The sequence below is a fragment of the Cyanistes caeruleus genome, chromosome 5 (genome assembly GCF_971803275.1).
Source record: "Cyanistes caeruleus chromosome 5, bCyaCae1.hap1.1, whole genome shotgun sequence".
NCBI lineage: Eukaryota > Metazoa > Chordata > Aves > Passeriformes > Paridae > Cyanistes > Cyanistes caeruleus.
Genome location: NC_141705.1, coordinates 19058791 through 19066753, shown reverse-complemented (window position 1 = coordinate 19066753; position 7963 = coordinate 19058791). Strand labels below are relative to the sequence as shown.

The 7963-nt window shown below is 36.4% G+C and overlaps 1 long non-coding RNA gene across 7 annotated transcripts in view; it reads right to left on the bottom strand.

The window, feature by feature from the left end:
• LOC111928123 (uncharacterized) overlaps nt 1-7963 on the bottom strand; it is a 356375-nt gene that overhangs the window by 253533 nt on the left and 94879 nt on the right. The window lies entirely within an intron of this gene.

Genomic DNA, 7963 nt, shown 5'->3' with positions numbered 1-7963 from the left:
TTCAGGAAACCAGCCTGGCAATCAAGTACCCAGTTTACAATTTTCTGGTGTCAATCCATTCATATGAAGTACACAGAGAACACTTTACCTGTACTACAGCCTTTACTTAACATTTCTGAAGACCAATGTGTTCCAAACACCTTTGTAGAGGCTTTTAATTGGGAAACTGCACAGAACAGCATTGTCAATGCACAGGCTATCAGAATCTCCTCACAACATTTCAAAGAAATGATTTTCCATAAAAAATGAATTAAGACAATGTTTACTTCACAATTGTGTCTTGAATTCTAGTGTTTCATGGCAGGTGTTAACTTCATGTTATCCCTATGACTGACTTTCAAATTAGAAGCTGTAACTCTTTCACTTGTATGTAATTAAACAAGCCATTTATGAGACTTGTTAGTGAATGCTGCTCTCAACACCATCCCCTATATGGAAGACTAATTATTTTTAACACAGCATGAATGTTAATGGTATCTCTATGAGTCTTACACATGTGGGTGAAAGGTTGAAGGTAAATCTCACTGTGAGGAGAAATCAAATCCATTTCAGAAAGGTGCCAGACATTAAAATAAAACACAATACTGAGAAAACTTGGACTGTCGCCAAATTCTCCTTACCCACACCAGGGTACTGTGGTGGAATATATCAGACTAAATCTGCTAAAGAGCATGAAACTTCAAGTCTACAGGAAAAGCACTAGTACAGATTATTCTTCACTGTTTCCAGCTGATTGGAATCCCCATTAGCAAAGGTCAGGCTTAATTTGCCACAGTTGCATTCAGAAGGCCTGTGGTCCATCATAGTTCAGGGAAGACAAAAAAAATGCTGCTTAACTCACTCGGTAGGAAATCATTCCATTATATGCATACAAAATATGTACTCAAGGGCATGAGGTTTTATTGCATAGCTACTAAATGTTAATAGCATGTAATAAATGTTGCACCTAGGTCATGAAAAGAAGAAGATATTTCAAAAGTAAGACAGATATTTTTGAGCTTTTATGACAGAAGAAAGTCAAGCAAATCTTAACAATAGGTACTACTAGTGCAGCTGTCGTATCAGGATTTTGAATTTTTAATATCCATTTCAAGTATTTCAGAGCTATTTTGTAAAATCCCTCTTATATAATTAGCTTTAAAAATTACTCCAGTTAGCATTTTGTCTATAAGGCACAATTGGAAGTTTAAAATAATGCTTCCTATTCTTTACACAATTGAAAAGCTGTGCCAATATTATCTTTGTTGCAGCAGCAGCTGCTTGCAAATGCCTTTAGAACTGATTTGGGTCTCTCTGTCATGTGCTAATGGAATCAGGCAGAGGCTTTAATAGTGTGTGTTCAGTGTATACAGTTCCTGCATGATCCTACCAGAGCAGATAAATTCCTAGCAGTTGAGTGTGCAATTACAGCATCATCATATCTTCATGGAATTTTTTTTTCCCCAAGTATCTTGCCCTGGCATCCCTATTGCCAGGAAGTTCTGCAGGCTACAACTCTCACTGCTGCAAGATCTCAGACAAATGTGGGCATGAGAAGCTCAGGGTATGGGCACAAGGAACCATCTGACCTCTGTTACAGCAGGAGTATGAGAGAAGGTTCCGAGTGCTGCTCTGAGGAATCACACACTGCACTTACAGGGACTTTCAGCATAAAGCAATCTAAGCAGTTCTTATTTTTGATATATATTGCCCCTGATTAATTTACTTTGGTCCACTTATTCCTTGCAAGTGTGAAACAAGGTAGACAAAACGACACTGAAAAGGAACTGAGGTTTTAAATGTGTAGTAACTTGCAGAGCATAGGTATGTCTATCTAGGATTTGACAGAAATTGTTTCAAATTCTATCAAGTATATGAGTTTTATTCATAGACAGTCCTTTAAAAAACATTCCTATCTAAAAATAACATTTCTAAAAATTAAAATCTATTGTCCAAAGTTAAGGCAAGTAGAAAAATTCTTGTCACTCCAGACTGGCAGAATGAGAGCAAAGTGAAAACTGGGACAGGGGAATAAATGATGTAGTCATTATTTTAAATAAATGCTGATCTGGTTAAAGAAGCTATTGAAGATAAATTAGGAGTGGGACTGGATGTCTCCTGTCTGTGTGGTCATCCAATTAGCACCAGCAGAATTTTCATTCAGAAAGTTTTCGTGAATGGATTCTTATTGTCATGAGAATAACAACAAAGAATAAATGGTATTGCTTCAGAGTAACAGTCCTGCAAAACATAGTATTTTGCTGTCCACCATATTTAAGGCACCATGCTCCACTACATGGAAAATGTTTCTCCTGAAAGAGCACAGCATTTTTCAAATACATATTTTCAACTGACCCAACTGCAAAGCAATCACAGTATGGCAGCTGAAGTATAAAAGTACCAGCAGATCTCTGGAAAAGTGATGACTCCACATGACAGCCCCCCAGACTACCCTGCAAAATTGATGACCTTGTACAAGAGTTTAATGAAAACTCTTTCTTATATTCTAATGCTTGAGATTTAACACACTTTACCTAGATACAGTCTAATACAGTAGATACAAATAGGATACATTCCTCAGAAATTAATTAGGACTTGTGGACAAGGTTATGAAAAGTGCTGAGATGGATTGTGAAGGAAAAAACTCACATATAAGCAGTCAGCTACCTCAGGTAAATCAATAGAAGTTAGATGTCCAGTCTGCTTTAGTGATCTTGAAAATCCTGTTAGATACCTCTAAGTACCTAAATATCTTTGAAAACATCCCTCTGTGCCTAGTATTATTAGGAATCACTGGACTTTAAAGACTAAAGGGACTCAGCCTCATCTGCAATATACAGCTCTACATTTCAAGCAGAATTCATACGATTCAACAGTACAGCTGTCCAATCAAAGATCCCTCCACCATCAAGTGGAAGATAGACACTCATCATAAAATCTCCCATAAAGTATAAAGCACTCTCTGGAAATACCTTTCTCAGACTTGGCATAAATTGGCCTCTGGAAGACAACTAGAGGGAGTTTAAATGGCTAGACACATAATTCATACCTGCAGTCTAGGAACAGAATGAAGAGTGCTCTGTACTGATGATTTCAGAAAGTCTTTTATTCAGCTTCTGCTCTGCCCCAAACACTAATTAGGTTCATGTTTTAACCTGTACAATTTTGATGACTGTCACATTAGGAAAAAAAACCATCAAAACAGAGTTATCTTCCAGGCACCAACTTTTTGTACATCCTCAGGCATGAGCACCCAATAAAATACAAGACTCACTGAATCACAGAGCAAATGTACCAGGCCATGTAAAGGCACGACAATGTGACCATGCTGCAATCTGCATATTTATTTAGAGACTCCTTTGAACACACCGGCAGTAAAGTGGTCTCACCTCTCTCTTACTCAAGAATTACACACTCAGCAAAGCTAGCCAGTGCACTGCCATGGGAGAGCACAAGATCTGAATTACTTATATTTGGCAATACATTTATGAAATAAAAATAAAAATGAGACCTCTTTGTTTGACAAAGGGGAAAATTTCAGAGTTCACTGAGTGAAAAGAGTGACACAGGGAATTCTGTGAAGAACATGAAATTTTGAGGTATGATGAGCCAGGGACAGTCAGAATATAAGCAGGATGAAATGAATGGAATTTATGAATTGTCTTTGAGGAAATGGCAGAGATAGTAAGAACACAACAGCAATGAGAAACACCATTTTTTTTCACAATGCTTCCTATGCTGTGAAGCTGGGGGACAATTCATTCTGAAGGTACATAATATACAAAGGACAAAGAGAAAGAACAGGCATGCTCATTCTTTCCACATTTTCCATAAAATCATAATTGTTCACTAGCTATCTATTAATGGAGATATTTTTTGCAGTCATCTGCTTTCGTTACATTAACTTTTGTTCTGCTTCTAATCTTGAAGATGTGAGCACAAAGATGTGCTCCTGCACACAGAATAGTAAGTCAGTGCCTTGAAGTAGCCCAGTTATTTTGTCACCAAGTATCATTACAATACATTACAATGTATTGCATTTTGCTGAAAAAAAAAAAATATGTGGCATGAGCTACGTTTATAATATCAAGATAAACACTGGCATTTTAAAAATCTGAAGAAAAATCCATCTACATTTGTTTCCAGTCATATTCAACCTCTTTTAAACTGTTTAGTGTCCATTAATTCAAGGGATATCAGAACAGAACTATATTATTCATCACTTACCTTTCAGATTTATTTAGACACACCAGAAATAATGTAAAGAAAAAATTTCTAATGCAAGTTTCTTGAGTATGTGGATTAGGACTTTTCATGTTCACAGAGAAACTCGGCAAAACTTTTGATCTGAGAGACTGTGAATGCTAATGATCATAAAGAATGTCACAGAGGATTTGTTTATATTTTTAAAACTGTACATGAAAATTATTTATAAAGGAAACAAAATGCAGGCAAGAAATGAAAGACATTCTTTGATAAATTAAAAATGTTTGCTTTCTCCTATAATCTAAGAAAGCTAGATGTAAGAGAAGTATATTGTGTGTATGTTCAAAGGCTTAACAGCATGAGGTATAGAAGTATTTCAAGTGGTAACAGCTCAGAAAATAGTATAGGTCTTCAAATTAAATCATCCTCATAAATAAATCATCAAATAAAGATAAAATGACAAATTGGTATTAGTCTAATACAAATTTAGCTGAAGTATTAATATCCTTTTTTTTCCCCCCCTCAGAAGGAAACTTGCTATAACACTATTCAGATAAATGTCTTCAGGTCAGAGTATTTACTTTACAATAATTCTTTATTTCTTTTGGTCACTCATTAAAATTGTAGTGATGCCAAGCCATTGTTAAGATGTCAAACTACAGAGCATACATTTTGATGTATCTTTGAAATCTGCCCTACTATTTCTGAAAGTACAGGTTCCATAGTTCTCTTACATATTAGACATTACATAAATGTCCTTGGGCAAAGCTCCACCCACTCCTTGATATGGACCCACACTTAGTGGCAGCTGTACATTTCCTCCATGTCTGAAGGATCATGTGTCACCTTACAATTTTGTGTAAAAGTCCTGTAGGCTTAATATACATGAAGGAAAAGATGCCCCCTTTGTACAACCAACTGAACCCAAGATTTAATAGGAATTTTCCTATGAAAGACAGATGAACCTAAGAATATAGGGCATAGTATTCAGAGCAATATCTCATCCTAAAAAAGTTGTAAGAATAAGGAAAATCCCAGCTGCCTAGTTCTTATCAGAAGATAATCCTCCACACAGGGCACTGCTGGAAGAAAATTTCACATCGTTTGTCTTTTTAGCATACTTTATAGCAGCTATTTTTCTTCTCATTTATAAAACTCCTGTGACCTTTTTTTGTTCCCTCTGTCAGGCTTCTAATTGTTTGTACTGAAACTATCCTAATTAGATGGTGAGATTTTTAGTGTGTGGACCTTGTCTAATTGTTTGGTTTATAACACTACAGTTCTGACATTGATATTAAACTGCATCTTGTCCTGTATTTTACAATGCTTGTTACAAAGAAACAGACATCTTGTTTTCAGCCTCCTTTCTAAATTAAACAATGCTTATATGATCAAGGCTATGTATATCTCCATGTATATTTGTACTACCAAAATTTCAGATCACTCTGCCCAAGTCAACTATATTTACATTCCCCCCAAAATGAGAATGACCTCAGAGATAAAAAACACCTAGCATGCCTCATGAAAATAAGTGTGTTGAAGATGCTATTTCCCTGAGAATAAAACCTGCAGTACATGCAGTACATGCCCAGACCTTTTGAGAAATTATAAAACAACAGATAGGCACACTATTTACCGCTCAAATCTGAGGGAAGAAAATCAGTCACCACCCACATCTTTCATTTGCCAGAATTGAATGTGTTCCACACAGCTGTGGAAAAACAGACTCACCAGTTGGGATGTTCATGGAGCCCCTTAAGAACTCATAAGTAGATCTAGTGGCTCATGACAGAGGTCCATTTTGCCAGGTCACCTATTGCTGGCTGTGGCTAACAGCAGGCATGCGCTGGAAAGCAGAGCAGTGGAAATGCACAGCACTGTTTCCTGGGAGTACTGCTTCCGGTGATATACAAACCATGGACATCCTGAGCTTGGCATTATGTCTGTGTGCTTAATTGCTCTTCCCCCCTGCAAGCATTTGTTCAGTTGATTTTGGCATTTCTGTAGCTATCTGGCATCTCAAACTTCCCATAGCACATGTCACCTACATGCTTCACAAAGACATGTTGCCTTTTGCTTGCCTTGTACTGCCATCTTTTAGCCTTACATGGTACTCCCTGCAGTTTATTTTTTTTAAGTAAACAGCTCTTCCTTGGTTATCCACAATTTACAACATGCTATTCTAATGACCTTGGTCATACTCTCTCTGGGTTGCTTTTTTCCCAACTGTTTAGAACAAAGATGTAAAACCAATTAAAAAGACTTGGAGCTTCAGCAACTTCATGGCCTTGGGATCATTTTCAAAAGATGTGTACAGTACACAGTACACTAAGCATGTGATTGACTACTTTCTGTGCCAAAACCCAACCACTGCCTCTTGAGATATTTTTAGTATTCTACAATATATTTCTGGTTTAAAAAAAACTAAAAATAAAATAAAAAAGAAGATATTTCTGATTTTTTAACCTATTGCATTGATGTCAATACATCATTCGTGTCTTAAATTTGAAAAGAATGGTACAAACATTGCAATAAGACTATTTTTATCCAATTAAAATAGGCTTTTGATATTTACCACTTGACGAACAGAAAGGAAAGAGCAAACACCTTCTATCTTTTCATCAGGGCATAAGATGTAAAGGAAAATTGTATGAGAAACAGAACAATGGGGATGGGGTGGTTAAGTACTGTTTCCAGACTAAGTTCCAAGCTACTTCTATAATCAAGTTTCAATCCAAGTAAATGTTTGGGTCACTTTCTTTGTATCTGACAACCTAAAGTATAAGTAATTCAAGAGCTTATTTTTTTTTCATTTTCATTTTGATGAAAGCATTTTTGCTTTTCATGCACTTCTCAGATCAGATCAATTGTTTTATTTTTCTAAAATGCCAAAAACTGCACAGCTAGGAGGAAACTTATGCAGGAAAAAAATAAGCTGTTGCTTCTCAAATTATTGCACAACGTTACTTGCTTTGTTCATGTGCTCTATTAGTTCTAGTGGATGCCAATCTGTCTAAAGCTTTATTCCAGAAAGGACAAACTGCAATAATTATGGCCAAAAATGTCAGGATGCACTGCACAACTATTCTTTACGCCACAAGTCAAGAAGTATGCCATTCTTTTGTAACATGCCTCTTAAACATATGTGTTCCGCAGTTTGTCTTACATCAAAAAAACACCTCTTAATGGAATGCAAGAAAGCATTTAAAAGACAGTATCTGAAGCTGTGAGTCACTCATTTTGGAAACTGATTACAGTATTCCTTGAGAGTAGCAGTAACAGAAAAGCTTCTTTAGAATGCCAAGGCCAAACACACAATACTCTAAAGGCATGGTGCTTGCTATGCCCTTTACTGGCAGATTGATTTTCATGTTCTCACTAAGTTAGCATTTAGCAACATTACACTGCTGGTTGGATAGCAATGACAACCCAATTAGAAAACACAGTCGATGAACAGGTCAGGCAGCCACGGTCCAGATATCCTCAGCAAGACTAGCCCTTTCAGTTTGTAAAACTTTCTGTTGACCCCTTCCTTATCATAAGTGACCCACCATAAAAACATGTCAAAATTTTGTGAAGAAACAAAATGGAAAATAAATTATAATTCATCCAAATAAGCAAACAGCTTAAGAAAACTTTTAGAGGAATTGTCAGCATAGGAAAGAAAATAAATGGGTAATAGGGTGAGATATCTGATTTACCCATAAATACAAGCACTGTAGTGCTTGTGGGCTTCCAGGAAATGTGTTTGAGTATCCTGTGCTAATCAGGCATATAC